Source organism: Notamacropus eugenii, chromosome 2 (genome assembly GCF_028372415.1).
Source record: "Notamacropus eugenii isolate mMacEug1 chromosome 2, mMacEug1.pri_v2, whole genome shotgun sequence".
NCBI classification, from domain to species: Eukaryota; Metazoa; Chordata; class Mammalia; order Diprotodontia; family Macropodidae; genus Notamacropus; species Notamacropus eugenii.
The window spans coordinates 67511718-67533307 of NC_092873.1; positions in this window are offsets into that span (position 1 = coordinate 67511718).

The following is a 21590-nucleotide window of genomic DNA, read 5'->3' on the forward strand; positions in this document are numbered from 1 at the left end:
TCCATCATTTTACAGATGAAAAAACTGAGGCAGTCAATGACAGGGTGGGGATTCAAACTCAATTCTCTCTCTCAAAATCCAATGCATTTTCTACTGCACATCCAAATACAACAAAAAACAAATCAGCCCACCAGCTGAAACTACTACACGGAGGGGCTACTAGGATCTAGGACTTACACTCATTCTTTGACCACCACCATAAGAAAGGAAAGTGCTTACCTTGGGCTGGCCCTAGACCTTTTTCTCCACAATCACAAGAAGGAATCCACTCCAAGGCTCCATGTGTGGAGGTCATCCTTCCCAAGTATACCACTAACAGTCCCTCAAACTGTGACTCTGAGAATCTATAATCCTACACAAGAGTCAGTATTCAGTCCAAAGACCCTTAACCAAATATTCCACTGTCATTTGGCTGTCACAGCTGACTCAGTCACCAACAGCACTAACTTCACAGAACCCCCAAGGGCTGGCTCAGATGGCCTCCAACACCACTAATAATAACTATCTTCATTATTATTGTAACTACTATTGCAAGTATTATTATTTCCTCAAATTCTTCTACCCTCTAGAAGAGTCTTCCACTTCAGTGCAGAAACCACCAACAAAGGACTCATACATTTGTCCTGTTTTGTACCTCTAAGGAATATAGTCAAATCCAATTCATCCAGCGTGTATTTAGTGCTTATTAGTACCAAGTTCTGTGTGTAGGGGTAGGGATACAAATAGTGTTTGCCTTCAAGGAGCTTATGTTCCCTGAGTAAGGGATTGGGATGGGGCGAGGGGGAGGAGATACAACAAATATATAACCAAGCCCATAACGTGAGAATTTGAGGACAAAGGAGAAAGAAGGGAGATCAAAAAAGAGTAAACTGCCTTAAAGAAAACCACGGATTCAAATTAGAAGCATTGAATAGCAGGCATGGAGACAGTCTGGGCAAAGGCACAGAGGCGGGAAAGGGCAGGTCCTCTGACTCAGCTGCCCAGACTGACTGTGGTCCATGGGGGATAGAGAATACACATGCATCTAGTCATGGGCAGCTTTGACCAGCTCTTCATCTCTCATGGTATCACCTCTTCCACTGGGACATAAACAAAGGGTGTGGCTGGGCTAAACCAAGGGCTAATTGAGATGCCTTGGAGCCCCTATTACTGCACATCTCTGTGGCACTGACCAGTGTTGTCCAGAGGCTTAATCATGACACTGCCTCCATCCTTGACCTGTGATTTCATTAAGGGGTGTTCATTCTATGTAACCCCCACTCCTGCCACCACTGAGGCTGCCCATCTGTCCTCTCTTCTCCCTTCATAGCTCCTATACAGCACACACACACACACACACACACACACACACACACACAATCTAGAACCATAGGTCACTAGGTCTTTCCTACTTTGGCCACCCTTAAGTCAAGATCCACCTTCCCACTCACTCCATCTTGAATCTGACAACTACAATGAATGAATCAAGTGCACTCAAGTATTTTCTCCAGAGACCACCCTCCAATGGTCATAAACAAATGGCCCCTGATGCACCCAGCTCTCAGCTCCCTTTGAGAATCTCACTGGGTTCCTGTTTCCTATCAGAGGGACAGGTGCCTCCACACTCTGCTCCTCTGCAGAACCCAGATTCAACCATTACATTTCATCCATCCATGATAGGGGATTTAAGATGACTGTCAGTGGCTGAGCTCCATGAACAATGAAGACTTTTCTAGCTCAAGTTGTCAGCCCCACCCACTTCCCTGGATTCTCTTCACTCATTCATTCTTTCATTTGTTCATCCACTACCTTCGTTTACTCATTCTTTCCTTCATTCACTCACTCATTCATTCAACATGGAGCGATAAGAGAAGCAGGTTCCGGGTTGGGTGCTCTTGGGAGACTCTTCGGGTGCCATGAGGGACATAAAAAGCTTCCAGAATCCAAGCAACTTTGGGATATTCAAACGATTTTGCGTGTGCAATAAAAATAGCATCCACCAGCTCCTTTGAGAGAACGGAGCTGCTCTTTCACAGATCTCTCTTCCAAGGTAAAAGGGAATTTTTTTTGTTTCATTTTTAACTTCTCCCCAAAGTCTGTGGGCACCAGTCTAATTGGCACAGGCTGGTAACACTTTGTCTTTCATCTTCAGCTAGAGGTCTGATGTCTATAGAAAGTTGGTTGTTCTTGAAACACACATTCACAAGCGTTTCTAAAAGAAATGCCAGTTTGCAGACAGCAGCTCAGCCCAGGTGTATGTGAGTGTGTGTGTGTGTGTGTGTGTGTGTGTGTGTTCCATAATATCATGGATCAATTTTAAGTACCTCCAAAGTATGGAGTTGGAGGATCTAGGTTCAAATCCTGCCCCTGATGACTACTCCCTGGGTGACCTTGGGCAAATGGCTTCACCTGCTTGTGCCACAGTCTCCTCAGATTGAACAAGTTGCCTCTCAGATCCCTTTCAGTGGTAAAACCATGAAACTATGGTCTGTCTATGATTGTAGAGAAGGAGAGCATTTAACCACCATAAATCAGCTTGCTTATTTATCATTCCTCAAGTTCTTCCAATGGAAGAGAAGGGAATTTTTGACTATTAAACCAATCCCTCCAATTGCTCTTCCTTCCAACAAGGAAACCATGCAGAAGAATCAGCATGTTGAATGGCACATCCTTGGATGATATGCTGACCAAGGGAGTTCAGGGTATCTATGGGTTTTTCTTAGTGGACAGGCCAGCAGAACTGAGGTCCTCAAGTTCAATGCCACCTCCCACTCTATTCAGGCCACTGTCTAAGGGTCCTTAATGATGCTTCTCTACTCAACACTTTAACGTGGCACCTAATGACTGTGAGTAAGATACAGGCACCTTCACATAGCATTCATAGCCCTCCACAATTGGTTGCTTCCTAACCTTTCTGCCTCATCTCATACTTGACCCTATGAAGGATGACTAGCCCTACCCCATCTGTATCTCATGCTTCTGTCTTTCTCCATACCTCTCCTGATGTTCTCCATAAGTCATTAGTAACTCTCCCCTCCGCAGGATTCACATAGCACTATGTTTCTCCTACTTTATCTGCTTCTTATTCATTTTGTATTACAATTATGGCCTGAGAGGCATACTGAGAAGGTCTCTATTCAAGAACCACTCATCACTCAGACTGGCTGTGTGACCCTGGGTCACGCTCCAAGGCTGCATTACCCTATAGAACCATAACTCCTAGAACTAGAAGGGACTTCTAAGGTCATCTCAACTATGGCCTGAGGGACAATGCAATTACTTCATTAATGAGGAGATAAGGACCCTGAAGACCAGGGAAGTTAAATGACTTTCCCCAAATAAAATCACACAAGTAGTATCTGAGGTATTAGTATCAAAGGTGAGATTTGAGTCCAGATCCTCTGACTCTCTGGGCAGTATTCTCTCTAAAATAACATCTTTCTGGCTTCTACATTGTTTTTATCTGCATTGGCAGAGAGAGTTTCCTCATTGGGAGTTCCCTATGCCAAAGCAATTATAGGTCTGGTCCAGAAATAATAATCATTATTATCCATGTATATATGCCATATTCCTCCTACTAGAAACACAAGGACTTCACTGGACTCCTAAATGGTATTGATCATCAAGCACTGCCTACAATTTTCTGCACATGGTAAAGACTTAGTGGATATTGGCTTAATAGAATTGACAATCAAGGCTCCCAAACTCACAGACTGAGACCTGGAAGAGGCTTTAATAACAAAGAGTAGAACCCCCTCACTGAAGAGAGGGTTTTTGCTAGTTGGGAAGTTGGGACTTGTGCCTTCCTCTGCCAGGGGCCATGGGGCTGCTCTCTTCAGAGTTCCTGGTTGATTTCAATTGACTTGCACTGGATTGAAATTAGCCACCTTTTTTACCTAGTAAAGACAATAGAATCTCAAGCTAGAAACTATACCTTTAATTGACTGGTGGCCAAATTTCCAAACTTCTTAGATACTGAAGATTAAAGTAATAATATGTTACTTTAATACATACTAACATGCTATGTATTATTGTATAATACTTAAATGTATAACAATATAATAAAATTTAACAAGATTTGATGACTACTGAAATGTGGGAGATGGGCAAGAAGGAAGGGTCAAGGAGAGCATCACATTGAGAACTTCAGTGTCTAGAAGGCTGATGAGATTCCAAAAGAAATAGAGGAATTTGGAGGTGTGGTTTGGGAAGAATGCCATGAGTCCATTTGAGTTAGGTTGAGTTTGAGAGTTTATAAGATATTCATATGTAACTGTTCATCATACAGTTGAAATGTGGACAGGGATTTCAGGAAAGATTCCAGAACTATATTTATAGATCTGGTAACTGTCTGCTTAAAAATCACAATTGAACCCATGGAACTTGATAACATCATCCAGAAAGATTGAGTCACCAGAGGAGAGATGATGGCTCAGGAGGAATCCTTGAGGCATGCTCCCACAGAGTGAGTTAGAGAAGAAGTTGATCCCATGAAGGACAAAGTAATCAGATGGGTAGGGAAGAACCCAGGAGAGACTGAGAAAGAAGAGACCATCCAGAAAGACAGAGCAGAATCCAAAGTGACAGGAAAGCCAAGTGGAACAAGGAATGAGAAAGGGCTGATCAAGAGATTTTGGTCCCTTTGGAGAGAGCAGCTTCAGCTTGTGGGTTTGGAAACTGAACTTCAGGATGCTCAGAAGCAGTAGGAGGTGAGGAAGGAAAAGAAATTAATACAAATGACCCATCGAAGAGGTTTTCATTAAAGGGGAGAATAGCAGGACAACCATTTTAAAGAATGACAGAGTCCAGTGAACATGACTAGAGAAGGAAACGGCCAACCTCTCCAGTGTCTTTGCCCAGAAAACCCCAAATGAGGTCACAGAGAGTCAGACGTGGCTGAACAACAACCACCAAAGGAGTCCAGGGAACAGACTCAAGCATGTGTGAAGGCAGCTGAGGAGTCAGTGGATAGGGAAAGTTGGGAAATGAAAAAAAGGAAGGAAATTAAGAAGGGGCAACCTCCTGGAAGAAGCAGCCGTGAATGGGCTTGTGGCCAAGAACCAGGACCCTGACACTTTTTCCTCAGAGTCTGAACAACAGAGGATGTAACAAAAAATGCAGAAGAAAATGGAAGAGGGTGTGGTGGAGGAAAGGCTGCTGACCTTTTGTTTTCTAAATAAAGTACAAGGCCAGATGAAAAAGTAAGCCTATGAACTGGGAATTCTACTGGGGATATTTTGGTTGCTTGTAGGGCAGAACTATCCTTGGGGTTTTGTAAGTTGTTTTAGAAACTCCCCAATCTCCAACATCTTAACTGAGTGCCACCCAGCCCGGATTTCTCCTGGATGTCCTTGGTCAGGCTCATGTGCTCTTCCTAAATTCATCTTCTTAAAGGCTTTTTCCACTTCCCCATAGACAGGTGATGGAGTCCAGTTGTGTTGCTTCCATTTTCAGCAGTGGCAAGGATCTGTCACAATGAATTCCTAGAAGGCCTGTTTTGTTCAGCATCTGTTGGTCATCTTCCAACAAGTCTCATCTCTAACTGCTCCAGCGACTAAAACCCAACTTGTGGCTTTTGCCCCTCCCTTCTTGCCTACTTAGCCTTTCCTCCAGGATCCTTGTTTATTTGAGAAAATATGCTCTAATTTAGGTCATTTCTTTAAATGTTACCAAGTTGCTTGGGGTTGTTTTGTGAAAACCTCAGGTCATTCAGGAAACTGAGGTGATCTCATACCAAGTTTTCTTCAGCAAGTTCATTTCACCCTCCATCCTTTTTCACTCCTTTCTGAGGCAATGCCTCTTCTGATCTTCTCTCTTCCTTCTGTATTGAGAGCTGCCTGTGGGTTTGTACCAGACACTGGTATTGCCCTTCATTGCCATGACTCTCTGCTTGGCAAGGAGATCGAGTTTTCTAGTGAAAGCAGTTTCTGGAACCTTTTGGCCTCCTTGCAGGGAGGATTAAACATCCATAAGAAATGGTTCTAATCAGAGTCAATGTCTTTGTTTCTTTCCATTTCCCATTGTTCAAAGTCAGCAGTGTGTTTCATTAGGTCATGTTGGAGGCCTTCTTCTGATTTTTATCATTCCTTCCCACTCAGTATTGATCTTTACCTTCACTTTAACTCTTCAGCGATCTGACTACACACAGACAACTGATTCCAAAATGACTCCAGTTGTTTCCTTGCTAGTAAGGTATGTTCAATTTCTTTTTTATCATGTTGTTCAATGTCCCCAACAAGTTTCTTTATAGAACTGGATAAAATCATGGCAAAAAGAATATGGAAATTAAATGGCCCAATAACAGCAGACTTGCTCTTTCAGAATTTAAAACATATAAAAACAATGCTCATCAAAATGTATTAATATTGACCCAAGAAAGAACAAGAAAAAAGAAAAATAGGTCAATGAAATAGAATAGGAATTCCAGAAATAGACATATATATAAAACACATAAATGTTTAAAAAACTGATAGACAAAAAAAATAGGGACATGATTCATTATTTAATACATGTTGTTGGGGAAACTGGCTAGCAAGCAATATGGTGAAAATTGAATTTAGATACTCACCTCACATCACATAACATAATGAATTCCAGCTGGATCACAGAATAAAATGCAAGAAAACAAACTATACGAAAGTTTGAAGAAAGGGGAACAAAATATGATTAAAATTCTCCAAGACAGATAAAATTCTGACTCTTAAACACATGGAAGAATTTTAGAGGTATACAGCATATGAATTTGATTATATAAAAATTAGAAAGTACTGCAGGGAAAAATACATTCTCAAGATAAAAAGAAAAACAATTGCAATGGAGAAGTCTTTGGAGAAAACATGAGAGAAAAACATAACATCTAAAATTGATAAGGAACTGATATAAACACGTAAGGCAAACCCTAGCCCCGCTGAATAGAGAGTCAAAGGCTGTAGACTGTTAGCCAAGGAGGATACACTTAGTGTCCAAAAGCTGAAAAACTGCTTAGTCTCATTGAGAGTATGCAAGATTGGAATGAAAACATCCTTCAGGTACTACTTCATGCCCATCAAACTGAGAAAATAAAGAAAAGCTATAAAACTCAACATTGACTGGGTGGTGGAGAAACAGATGCATTCGTACCTTCCAGTGGAATTGTAAATTGGTATAATTCTTGGGGGGGCAATCTGATAAAGCTCTGTGATGGTGACAAAAAAAAGTGTACCTTTTGTGCCAGTAAGTTTATTGGGCATATGTCCTGAGAGTATCATCCTACGGAAAAACCTATATCTATACATCCAGCATTCCTCATGATTTAAAAGAGTTGAGAAGAGAAGTGCCAAAGAATTTGTCAAATAAACTGCTCTAAAATTTAAATGTAGTAAAGACTACAATGTAACAAATTTTATTTGGAAGGTCCTATGAAGTACTGTGAAGTGAAAGAAGTAGACCATTATAAGAGTCGATAGACCCACTGCCTAGGATGATAAACAAAGACCCAAATAGCAAGATGAGGAAAACAAGCAGAGAACAGAAAAGGGCACAGAGGGATAGTTAATAAGCTGTTCTGGACATATTGCACTTGAAAATTTGTTTTCAAGTATAATGTATGCTTAATTGGTTTCAGTGTCATTTAAGTTAAGTGAATAATCAATTATTTTTTTTAAATGTAAGTGAATTAATTCAGGCAGTCCCCAATCTATGAAAGGGTTGTATTCCCACAAGTGGGTCTGAAAGTGGGTTGTATGGAACTTGGAGTAGTTTAACTTTAAAAACATTATAAGCCAGTGTCAAGGTATTCCACAAAGTTCAACAAATGGTTGTTGTATCCCTACTATGTGCAAGGTGCGAAAAGCCTATCAACCCATGAAGTGACTAAACTAGAGTCTGTAGAGTGCTCAGATATTTTTGAAGAGCAGAATGGGGGGATGGGAAGGAAAAGAGGGAAAAGAGAAGATGAAGAAGAAGAGAGAGGAAAGGGAGAATGGGTTAGAGTCATGAGGATGGAGGGGATCAGTCAAAAGGTAGCTTCACACAAAATTGCATAGGACTAAGTGTGTGTCTCATTGAGATGACACTTTTCAAACATCACAAGTCATTAGGAAGAGTCCCAGGTTTGGAGTCAGAAGTGTGGAGGCAGAATCCTCCCTCCTCTCTCCAACTCAAGGGTGTAGTATCAGTAGGACCATGAGGGAGTCATTCCACTTTTTGGAGGCTCAGTTTCTTCCTCTGTAAAATGAGGCCTTGGACCCCTCTCAGGTCTCTTCCAGCTCTAAGTTTCTGACCAGGTAGCCTTGTGACTCGGCCGGTGATCATTCTGGGCTGCTCTGCCCTGGTCAGATGCCATCTAGCATGTGGTGTTCCCTTCTGGTCCCCTATTTTAGGAAGTACATTGACAAGCTAGAGGGTGTCCAGGAATGGGTGAGCAAGCTGGGGATGGTCCAGGGGCCATCTGAGGATCACCTGAAGGACCTGGAGGTGCTTGACCTGGAGGAGAGAAGACTTGGGGATGAGAAGGGATTGGAAAGCTGCCATTTTGGAAGAGGGTTTGGTGGTGTTCTTATTGGGCAGGAGCAGGAGAAATGTGGGATGATTCAGAAAAGCCAACATAGATGTGAGCATACTAAGGACAGCACCTCTTCCTAATGATGAGAGCATAGAGGGTATCAATGGCTAGAAAACAAAGTTATAGAAAGCAGTCTTATTGGACATGGTGGTCCATGTGAGCGGTGGCACAATTGCAAGCACATTTGGAGATGGATATTCAAGTACAGGAAGGAGGGAAAATGCCAAAGGCATGGAAAAAATCTTGAATCTTGCTAATACTGAAAAAGGTGATCAATAGGCTGATAAAACCATTCTCCCATCTCTGCAAATTATTTTTGTTCTACTTTGTTTTTAAATGGACCCTTTTTTCAATTAACAAGCATTTATTTTCTTTCCCTCCAACTTTCCCCTCTCCACTGGACAAAAAACAAAAGAAGAAAAACAAAACTCTTGTAGCAAATACGCACAGGAAAGCAAACCCAATTCCCATGCTGGTCAGGTTCAAAAGCACAAGTTCAGCATATTTCGTCCTGGCCTCTCTGGCAGGAGGCCAGGAGCATGGGAGTTAACAACCGCAGAAACAACAACAATAATAGTTCTATGTTTCTATTGAAGGGCTGCAAAGGGTCTTCCACATGTCATCTCACTCGACCCTCACAGCTCTGGGGAGCTTTGAATAGGGAAGGTTAGGGACCTCCCCAAGGTCACACAGCCACATGTGAACTCAACTCCTCCTGACTCCAAGCCTAGCACTCTATCCACTGGGCCACCAAACAGCTTTATAATCAGCACATGGGCGCCACTCACCATGAGGGTGTGAATCAGAAATAGGCAGGGTTTCATAAAGGATACTCAACAACAGACTGTATCTTTGCCATTTTACAATCGACTGAGATATAGAGAGAATAAGATTCCATGGGACCTATTGCTTGTTGATTTATGGAAAAGAATTTGATTTGGTAGAACAAAATGCCAGATTGCAGACTCTTTTCCAACAAGGTGCCTCCTGTCCATATGCCAAGGTCATGAATGGGTCCTTGAGAGAGCCAACAGCAGAATAATCCTATCAAATATCCTAACATCAGACCAGTCAGGCATCACCCGAGGAGGATGGGTGCTTGATGAAAGTCCCCACACTGTGGGGATGTGATGAAGCAAAGGGCCCTGACAAATAAGAATTGCTTCTCCATGTATACTACCCATTAGGTGCCATCTGGTATCCATTAGATTGGGAGCTGCTTGAGGGCAGGGACAGTCTTTTGCTTTTTTGTTTCTCCAGCACTTAGCATGCGGTGCCTCACACATAGTAGGTGTTTAATAAATGACTGATCAATTGATGGGAAGGTCCTCCATAGTCTCCTGTCTGCAGATGACATTGTGCTGGTTGCCAAATCCCAAAGCTTTGTAGTATCTCCAACATCACCCAAAGCACTTTGTACTGCCCCATCCACACAAGAGAGACCAAGTGGATAAAGAATGCCTGTGGTCCACCTTTCAGCCTGCACCTGTAGGGATGCCCTCCAGACCTTGTCCAGGAGTGTGCATAACTGGGACAGAGGGTACAGATGAACAATAAGCTAGGCCCAGAGTTGGACAGGAAAGGGAGAGCTGGACAGCCTTTGGGAATGTGAAAAGTTCAAGCTCCCCATGAAAGCTTAGGCCCATCTTCCCTATGTCAAGTTCTGTCCATTTCATTGAGGGATAGGAAAACATGGAAGGCTGCTGTCCTGCAAGAACAAAAGGTGAGCATCCCTAGAGAGCAGTGGGATGGTGCTTGGGTGCATGTGGGGAGGCTGCAGAAAGGGAATCAGCAGCACCATGGAGGATTGTGTGGAAGCAAGAGAAGATGGACTCGTCACTGCCAAGGCTGAGGGATGGCGGGGATCAGTGCCCTGGCAATGTTCTGAGAAGGAAAGGAAGGTCTCCAGCACAATGAGTGGACCCCTGGCAATGCCCTTCTGGGAGCACATGGAGGAGAGTCCTCCAGGATGACCAGGTAGGGAAGGGCTGGGATTGGCACCTTGTGATTCCAGATCTGGATGAGGAAGAAGAGACCATGAGAGGAAGACCAGCCACAATAACGGCACCAGCAGACATCACTTACAAGGACACACAACTCACAAAGCCCTTCTATGAGTGCCAGATTCTTCTCCATCCCCCGTCGGTGTGCAGAGGTTCCAGCCCCTCCACACGTCTGCACACTGCTCAACCCTATCCTCTCAGATCTTTAACCAGACCCACTGACCACGAATTAGCACCTCCATGTACGTTTCCTCCCCAAATGTCTTTTTCTTCAAATCGTCACCATGTGATGGTAATTACCAAGCCTAATGAGGGGTCTGGCAGAGATTTACACTCAGGTCCTCAGATGAAGCTGTGAGATCCAGCTTCCCTGTTCTGCTCCCACTGAAGCCTGCTCCCATTCGAAGGTCAGATTGGAGAGGGGATTGGAGCGGATGGTGAGGAAAAGGAAGAGGCTAGAGCCGCTCACCAGAGAGGCTCCCTTTATCCTATCCTTCCTATGTCCTTCATCCATAGATCAGGGAGCTGAGGCTGAGCCTGGTCATGGGTCTGGAGGTGCCGATGATTGACCCTGCAGGAGGAGTGTCTGTCCCAGCACGAGCTAACTAGAAGCTTTGTTCCCAGAATCCTCTGAGGATCCCACAGAGATGGAGGGCCTTTGGGCTCCCCGGGGGAGCTGCCCAGACCAGCCCCCTCTCCCCATCCTCATCTCCTCCATAGCCCACCCTCATGTGTGAGTCAGACTTCCCAGCCGAGATTGCTTCAAATTTCCATCTGCTCTAATAGGCTCATCTGCTGGGGATAGGCAGATTTAAGGGGGGAAAAAAGAAACAGCCATTGGAGGTGACACTTTCTTGGCAAGCCCTGAGTGAAGCCAGGAGTGGAGCCTCTCAGGAGAAGCTGAGAGCTGACAGTTTCTACCTATCCATTCATGAGTGGCTGAAGGTGGGGCTCTCATCTCTCCAAGGCAAGGAGGCCTGCAGGGTGGCGGCCACACTCTGCCCTAGAGGTTGGGGACTGACTTTTCCTGGGCCTGAAGCCAGCTTCCACCCAGGCCCAGGGAAGTGAACACACAGATCTCTATGCCCTATTGGCGGCTAATCATGGAAGGTCCAACGGTGCTTCTAAAAGAGAGTTGGCCAAAGAAGTAGACACACATGTATAGAGCGAGCTTGGCCACTAAGCTGGGAAGATTGCCCTCAGCCATCTCACCCCAAGGACAGCTGTACAGAGGGATCATTGCTCTTAAAGGAGCAATATCGGTGCCTAGACCCATTCCCACTGCTGTTAGTGAAGGGCCTGGCACATAGTAGGCACCTGTTAAGTGCTTAGTAACTAGCTCCTATTGCATTGAGAACAACAAGCCTGTGTCCCAAGATAGAGTGGGGCTGTCCTTACCAGAACAACTTTCCTCACCACAGCTCCATAAAGTGAGGAGTTCAAGTATGAGGAGCCCCTTTTACAGATAAGGAAACTGAGGCTCAGAGAGCCTTGGGTCCCAGTCAGTCATTAACTCAGGCCATATTCCAATTTCTTTCCCCTCCTCTACGAACCTGGGGAAGGTGCTAGGAGGAGGGACTTTGGCTTACTTGAACAGCTTACAGAGGGCTGGGGAGATCCTTAAGGGGCTGGAGTTCCTGGGAGGGACATCTCTTGACTCTCCAGCCAATTCAGTCTGGGTTCTTTCCCTTTGGGGAGGTCTCCCCCAGGGCAGCACCATCAGTGGAGGTCCTGGGGGGGAGGGAGGGGAAGGGGAGGCTCACCAGACCCCAGGCCTCAGGAAGATCATGGTGGCATTGACTGGAAGATGGGTTAGAGGAGAGGAGCTGGATGTGGGAAGATAGACAAGAAGGCTATTCCTAGAAGTGAGAAGGGCCCATCTGAAGAGAGTGTTCATGCGGTAAGGGTGCAGGAAGGTAGACGAGAGGGATGCCAGAGAGATGCAGCAGGAACAGAATGGACGAGGGGAGCAACAGGTCCTGAGGCACGAGGGAGCTACAGAAAGCACCTGCTTGGAAGAGGAAGGTTAGAGAAAGGTAGGAGTCAGTGATGACTTGGGGGACACAGGGTCATAGATTAACGCTGAGAAGGACCTGAAAGGCCATCCAGGGTAGCTGGGTGGGAGATGAAGGCCCAGAGAAATGAAGGGATAAGACCATTGTCTTGAAGCTATAGAGATTCAAAGGCTGGGCAGTCTGATCCTCTGCTTTTACATGGGCACTGGATGGGGGAGGGGTCACATAAGCTGTAAGTGCCAGAGACAGGATTCAAGCCCAGGCTCCTTCCCGAGTGCCACAGGGCCTTTTCAAGACACCCCCGGCACTGAGTGATTGGAGGGTAGTGATCCCCCCCTCACCTTCCCCCAGGTAAACAGGTTAGTCTGGAGCAGCAGCAGAATTAGGGAAACAGCATCAGTTCTGTTGAGTTTAAGATAGGAGGGTGACTGAGGCAGAGCTATCCACCAGGTCCTGGTGCTGAGAGACTAGAGCTTTAATTCCCTGGTTAATTCTGCCTAAATGGAAAAGGAACGCCTCAGCTGTGATGGGCATCCTGAGTTCCTGGGACAGCCAAGATGCTCATGCCAGGAGTGTGCTGGGGAAGCCACTCCTGGAGCAGAGGGGGAGCTGCCGATCAGTATTCACTTTCTGGGACAGCCCTTCCCTACACTGGAGAGCGGTGAGGTCTTACTGTGCTGGGGCATGAGACCTTCTCAGGGACTTCTCTCACCCTGGCTCCAGCAGAAACTAATAATACAGCACCTACTATGTGCCAGGCACTATGTTATGGACTTTATAAAAATTCTCTCATTTGATCCTCACAACAACCCCGGGAGGCTGTTTTCTGACTCTTCAGGACCCCATTTGGGGTTTTCTTGGCAAAGATACTGGAGTGATTCACTACTTCCTTCTCTGATGTATTAAGGCAAACTGAGATTAAGTGACTTACCCAGGGTCACACAGCTAGTCAATGTCTGAGATCGGATTTGAACTCAGGTCTTCCTGACTCCAAGCCCAGACCTCTATCCACTGCAGTACCACCTAGCATGAGCACCAGTACTCCAGCCTCTGAATTAATAAAGATATTGCCCAGGAAGAAGGAAGAGCTTGGCTCCCTGGAAGGAGAGGCACCACAGAGATCATCAAGCTCAATACCATCATTTTATAGAAGAGGAGCAGACCAGAGGGGACCAGTGAATTCTCCAAGTCCACATAGATAAATTGCAGAGCCTAGGTATGAACCAACATTCTCTGACCTCCAATCTGGGGTGCTTTCCCTTCTCTGATCATTCCTCACCTTCCATTCCCCTTCTTCCCTCAAACCTCAGCTCTACATACACATCAGAAAGAATCGTGCCATTTCACCGAGCCAGATTTCGAATCCCAACCTTCTCCTTAATGCCCACTTCCTGCTCTCAATCCCATTCCACCTCTATCCTGCTAATCCTTCAGCTCCCCTGGGATCTACTCACCCTGTTTTTCTACCAAAGGGAACAGACATTTCCAATTTCTCTCCAACCCTGCTCTCTCAGAAATAAACCAAGTGTTTATTCAATCCTCTACAAAGAAAGCACATTTAAGCAGCTTCTAAACCTGGTCTCTCTTCCTGGTGCAAGATGGTGGCCATGGATTCTGAGAATTTCAACTGACAGGAGCTTCCAATGCAACCAGTTCAAGCCCTGCCTGGTCTGGAATGCTCATTCTCACCTCCCTCCAGCAGCACCCTGCTTAGAAAAGCACCAGCCATGGCACAGTCTTCCACTTGGGATGCCTGCATCAAGCCTCTATCTGTCCCACTTTGTTTCTAGTCCCACCCTCTGGGGCAGTGGTGCCAAACTCCAAAAGAAACCAGATCCATGTGGGCTGCCTCTCGTTAACACTGTCTACACTGCCTCTGTTCTACTGAATTTCATTTATTTCACTAAATATTTTCCAATTATATGTTAGTCTAATTCAACTGCATTTGGAGTATGGCAGGAAGCACACGGCCATCCACGAGTCTAACACCTGGCCAACAGCACTGAGAGATCAGATGACTCTTGCCCAGGGTCACAGCAATTACATGTCAGAGGCAGGATTTAAACCCAGATCTTCCTAACCCTGAAATTGGCTCTCTGCCCACTTGGCCACACTACCTCAACAACCACCACTACGATGATGACAATGACAACCAACACTTAATATAGCTATTAACCCCATTTCACAGACCAGAAAACCAACCCTAAAATTCCAAGCTTCTGAAAGAAAGTGCAGCCAGAAGTGTCAGAGGAGAGATTCGAACCCAGTCTCCTCACTTCCCAGTTCAGCCAGCACCTTCTCTCCACTAGCCACATGAAAGGGAAAATGAAGTCAAGTCTTGCTCCTTCTCCCTCCTCCTCACTCTTCTTGCTGGCTCCAAGTCAGCCCAGCCTCACTCCTGCCTGGAGAGGGCTATACAAGCACTCTGCCACATTCAGGTTGGGAAATTGGCTAGAACTCTCACCTCCTGCTAGAAATGGCTTCCTCATCTTCTCTGGGTACTTGAGGAAAACATGGCCTGCCCCACCCCAGAGAGTCTTTCCATGGGCTGAGGGCCTCCCTCACTGATTTGAATCCCCCACCTTTCTTCCACCTGGTGGCTCCAGGACTCCACTGGCCTACCTGACCCATGGCCTAAAGCCCTAAGGTAGAGCAAGGGGAACTTTGGCCCCGAGCACCTGACTGGAGTGGGGGTCCCTCTCTGCCTTACAGCTGTCCATCAGCTTCATCCCCTCTGCCCTATTGCCCATCTGCCTGTCCTAGGCACTATTCTATCTGCCCTGGAATGTCACATCAAAGAAAGAGCTGAAATATCTGACCTGCTTAAGGAAGGAGCATTTCCCAGCTTGAGCTGCCTGCTACACCCCCACCCCATCCACCAGATGATCTTTGTTGACTCACATTCTCCCAAGAGAGGAGGCTCCCATAATCCCATCATAACCCTTTTACAGTAGGGAAAAAGTGACTGCCCCAGAGGAAAAGTGAGCACCATTCCCACCAATGATAAGAGAGTGGTAAGAGGGGGACCCTGCGGTCACAGGGACCAGAGCTGAGGTTCTGCCTACAATGTAAGCAGCAAGTTGTGTGTCCAGGCTATGATAACAGACCCCCAAGCCAAAGGGCAAGGAAGACGCTGAGCAGCAGGCCCTCTCCAGCAAGGTCTCTGATTAACCCAGTGAGGACATTTGACATCTCTCCACCCCCCAAACATAATAGCAGAAAGCTATTTCCTCCAGGGCTCCTGAGCTCCTCCAGCCAGCAGATAAATCACCTGGTGTCAAAACCAGGGGGAAGAGAAGGAGAAATGACCCCTCAGAGGGGGAGGGAGGCCCTTTTTCCTGGACAGCACAACCACTGACATCAGACAGTTGTAGAGGCCAAGATTTAGTGGCCGGTCTACACTTTCAGCAGCCTGTGGACAGCAGAGGTCCCAGAGAGGTAACTATAGGATGGATGGTCCTCGAAACAAGCAGGACCAGAGGAGCGGCAGAAGACAGAGACCCTTGGATGGAGGGAGAGCCAGGTGGAGCTTCTGTCCCACAGCTGGGCTCTTCCCCCTGGATCTGAGCTGGAAGGGGCATCCATTGTGAACTCTCCTGATGATCACATGAACTAGCTGCTTTCTGAGCTGGGAAGCCCAGTATTTGTTCCTGAAAGTAACCAAAACCACCTTGGTTTTTTCCAAGAAACCTATTCTTTTTAGAGGACATTGGTCCTGCTAATGAAGTTCATCCTTTACCCGACACCAAAGCACTTTCTTGGGGCTGGCTCCACCCCAGAGTCCTAAGGTGACAAGCCTCCTGCCAGAGCAGCCTTCCATTTTCCCAGAGATACTTCCACTCCCGATTTCCTTCTTCTCTCAGTGTCTACTCATTTGGGGATCGCATTATGGCCGCATAAACCAACACAGAGCTGCTATTATCTTATAATTGTTGTACAAAAAATAGCTCCAGAGAGGAAGGATGTGTGGGAAACCATTGCTTTCTAAAGCTGAAAATACAACCCTTGTTAATTTCTAAGAAATTCAAGAAAGGTAAGAGCAGCTCCCACAGAGCGACAGGCGGTGATGATGATAACCAGGCACTGAGATGACTGGGTGGCAAGATGACTGGGCATCTTCCAGACCTGGATTGATGGGCTCCAGGTAAAATGGTAAGCTGCCCTTATGGTGGTCCACTCCCAACAGCCAGTCAGTTTGATGTCAGCTGGAGGGGCTGATGTGGCTTTTGTTGTATTTGTGATATTTAGTGGATGAGTTTCAGCTCTGCCTAATTTAAAAGACCTGAGCAAAAGAACTAAGAAATAAGATTTCTAATCAAAGCATTAGCTAATTCTGAACCATAAGATGTATGCTTTTCCTCCAAGGAAGACTTCAGTAACTGTACACACACACACACACACACACACACACACACACACACACACACACACACACACATATATGGATGTACACTAATAACCAAGGTCATATTTTATTTGGTACATATTATGTATGTAATGTATATGTGTGTGTACGTATGTGGGTGTGCATGTATGTGTCTATGTATGTATATAGTGACTATATATCAGGCACTGTCCTAGGCTCTGGTTACAAAATTTAAAAATGAAACATACCTTTCCCTCAAGGAGTTACATCTTTCAGGGCAAATACCACCTACCTGAATGTTAGGCATGCCCACTATAGTACATCCATCAAGATATCTTACTATCCATGCTTGAAGACCTGCTGGGACTGAGCACATGCCCCCTCCAGAGCCAGCCCAGCCCATTTGTTGGTCACTGTCCTCAATGGGAAGTCTTCCTGACCTCAGGATTGGCCTCTTTGCACCTTTTCCCATTACTCCTGGCTCTGCCCTCTGGGGCCAAGGACAAGGATGATCCCCACTGCAGAGGACACCCCTTCACACACTTGAAGACAGCTCTCATTGGCCCATTACCCCAGCCCAGGCTTCTCCTCCCTAGGCTGAAGATGCCCAGCTCCTCTGACTGATAGAAGTGTCCAGAAAGAAGAGGAGGTAGTCTGTCAGACAGCCTTGGGAGATATCTACAGATGGGGTGGTCTGATGGGGAGAGCCATGATCTGGAAGTCAGAGACCACGGCTTCTGGTACCAGCTGAGTCACTACCTGAGTGGAGGCTTTCTCTATAAAATGACTTTGAGAGTCCCCAGCCCCAACTACTGCCCATAAGGACTGTGAGAACCAAAGAGAACAAGGTTGAAGAAAGGCACTGTTTGACCTCTTTACATCCCCTAGGATGCTATTGCTGCTGCTGGGAGGGGCAGCCACAGAGCCTCTGGTGACACAGGATCCCTCAGGGCTCCTTTGGACTTTGTCCTCACTTTGTTGCCCTCCATCTCTTTTCACAGCATTCAGAGTGAGCTTTAAAAATGGAGTCTCTCCTTAACTCCACATTCTGCACCTTTCCCCCGGTGCCTTTAGCGTTTGCTGAGGCTCATGGCAGTCTATTTTTATCTCTGTCAGAGGGCTTGCCAGACCTCCTGCTGCTCTCCATGAAGAGTACCACCATCCTCCATGGTAAGGAACCTCATACCTTATGCAGGGAGAGCCCCAGGAGGGAACAGATGCTCCATTTGGGAGATCCATTGGCCATAGCCCAGAAATATCGTACCATCTCCTTACCAGATAGAGGTTGTGAGTTCCCATGAACCTGTCTAGAAAGTGTCAGAGTTGGTCATGCCAGGGTGGGTCTGGAGGTTAGGATGGTGCTCCTGGTGGAAGGTCTTGGCAAAGGTATGAGAGAGGAACACCAGACCTTAGTGAGGCATTAGGTCACCTTGTACCTATGATGAACGAGCAGGAAAAAAGTGAGCTGAGAGTGACATTGAGAGATGAGAGGCTCTGCTGTTAGTGGGACAGTGGAAGGGACAGAGGAGAAGAAAACCTTCATCATCCTCACTCTGAGGAACGAGATTGGGTGTCCAAGAGTGAGAGGGGAAATCCAAGCAGCAAAAAGCCCCCCCACAACGATTACAAACAAATGGATGAATGATAAAACTGTTATTAAACACACACTATTTCCCTGACATTGTGCTAAATGCTGGGGATACAAACACAATCAGACAAGACAGTTCCTGCCCACAGAAGCTTATTTTCTACTTGGGGAAGGCTATTGAAGGTATGTGTGATAGGAGGTGGGAGTATGGTGCAGATGCATGCTTTACTTCTGTGAAAGGGGAGAAAAACTCACTTGCCAGAGCCCAACATCCCACAGGAAGAGGCCACATTTGGGTGGAAGGGGGAGGGCCCATGAATTTGTGGCAAAAATCAGCATTCTTGATCATGGGACTTTCTTCAACAACACCAGGGATGGGGAAGATGGCCAGGTGAAGTTTAGCATAGTTGTGGGGCCTGGATCCAAAGATCAGCCTTCCTGTATCCCCAGTCACCATGTCTGTAAAGCATTCTTGGTCTGTCAGGGTGGTAACTGTAGCGTTTCTGTAAACGTTCATCAACCAGCATTCTGAGAAAAAAAAAGAAGAGTGTGCCCATGGCATACCTTTAAATTTAAACTGTATTGCTAACATTTTCTCCACCACTTTCTTAGGTCTAGACAATCGACAAAACCATAAATCAAACCCTGATTTGTGTCGTTTGATTTCTGAGGTGTAAATGCTCACTTGGTAGATGTTACAATTAGAGAAAGAGAGAGAGAGAGCCAGCACACACTTGGTGGCACCTGACATACTCTCAGGGATCCCATGTTGTTTCCTGGTGATCACTGTTTCCCTTTCTAAGGGCTCAGCAGTCTTCAAGTTCATGACATGCCCTATACTCTCACAAAGCATTCATGGCAAGGTCATCTGTATGAAGTTCCCAGAAACCTTTCATTTTCTTAGGGCTTTCTCATTTATCTCATTTGACCTCACAGAGATCATCAGCACCTCCAAATTATATCAACTACTCACTCAACAGTTGCTGAGTCCCGGCACATCCTCATCAGAAGTACCAAGGTGCCAAAAGGAGGTAAGAGTTTTGTTTCAGGATGGACAACAGAAGCCGATTACCTAGAAGGACCTTTGTCTTCTGTTGCTTGTGATCTGAACCTGTGAGACAGCTGTGGGTCACCAGGGCAGGACTCTTGAAGGAGTCCATCCTCAGGTGCCTGCCTGTGGGGTGTGACAACAGGGGGATGGCACAGAAAAGACCCTCTCCTAAAACTACATCCTCAACCCCTCCCATCAGGCTTATTGACCTGCAAGTACCCCCTGTAACAAGTGGTCTCAGAAGATACTATCAGGTGAGCATTTTGTCTAGGCTGAGGCTTGAGCTCATCACAAACCAACTTCTCAGTGGCATCATGTGCTTCTGAACCTTGAGGCAGCTGGATAATACCGCCACAGTGACACACAAGCCACCCACTTGGAGTGGCCTTCTAGGGATGAGGTGAGAGTCATGACAACCCACAGAGCAGGTCTTTAAGCAAAGGGATGTCCCCTAGATGTCCCCTCTCCAGGGGGTTTTAGAGGGGACTCTTGGTTAGGCATGCGTTGGCCCCAATGGCCCGAGAGGTCCCATCTACCATGATGGTTCTATGAAAACACCTGAGAACTCCATACCATACTACCTCACTGCAATGAATGACCCCTCCTCCTCACCTTTTCTCTTCCCAGCCCTCGTTCTTTCCACTGTCTCTCTTTGTCTCTGTCTGTGTCTCTGTCTCTCTTTGTTTTGGGTCTCTCAAATTGACCTAAACCAACAAATAGATGCATTGCTCCTCTCTCCTTAAATATGGGGCTGAGGTACCAGCTGAGCTCAGACCTAGTTCAGCGAGTAGATTCCCATACAAGTTATCTTTCAACCCTAGGGTTCAGCCTTATCACCTCCCCAGTGATACAACAACACTCATCATGATGCCCATTGTCCTAACCATTAGAGATTCATTCCTTTGTGCTTTGATGGATTTGCCATAGGCTCCTCAGGGATGGATATGGTTTGATTCCTGCCTTGTACTTTATAAGTATATATAATAATATATATTATATATAATATAATAATATATACTTTATAAGTATATAATAAACTGAAATGAAACGAATTAGCATCCACACACACATGCACTTTCTGAAAATACTTTCACCAAAACATCAATACCTTTGGACTCGGTGATACAATTGACAATGTCACAAAATTGGCATCATTTTTGACAAACAGGACCTTAAAGCCCATCAAATCATGGATTCGATGATTCTGTGAGAACTACAGAGCTATTAGGGACCATGAGAGGGCATGTGGCTTAATGGATGAGAGTTGTTCTTGGAATCAGTAATACCTATGTTCGAATCCCACTTCTGATAACTGACTCCTGTATTTCCCATGGGTCCTCTCTAAGGAAGAGATGGTTCACAATCTGAGTCAGTAGAGGGAGTTTTCCATGCAGCCACTGAATGGGGGCTGAAGGGACCTTAGAATCACAGAATATTAAGAGGTGTGACCATCAATACCACCTACTGAGAGAAATGGTGAACTTTTGATCAGGGAGAAAGGTTAGCCACCATTTGGCTTTTTTAGAAAGCCTGATCTTTAACATGTGGCCTTGAGACCCAAAGAGATGGTGTCTGGCTCAAGGCCACCCAACTAATAGGAAGGACTTGACTATCCTCTTCACCATCAGCCATTGGAGCATTGCAGACCTACGTCTCCCTGTCCTAAAGCCTTTTCTCACTTCTCTGACCTATCCTGGCAAGGTTAATGCTACCCCAAAACTCCAGGGAAGCTCCTGAAATGATCATGCCTAAGAGACTGAGAGACACAGCCCTTCATCTCTCCCCCACAATGCATTTAAAATGATGTCTCAGTGCCAGGTGCTTCTCTCCATCCCATGGCCATGAGAGTCTGCCTTTGCAGGGGCTCCACCACTAGGTCAAACCAACAGTTACCATAGGTGAAGTTCAAACAAGATGATCTAAAGGAACTAAATCTCCTCACTTCCATTTGTTTTGTTAGCATCCCAACCTTCACCTATACCAAGCCTTCTAATCTTCCTTCTGTCTGCCTTTGTGGGAACTACTGCGGATGGCTTGGCTGAGTCA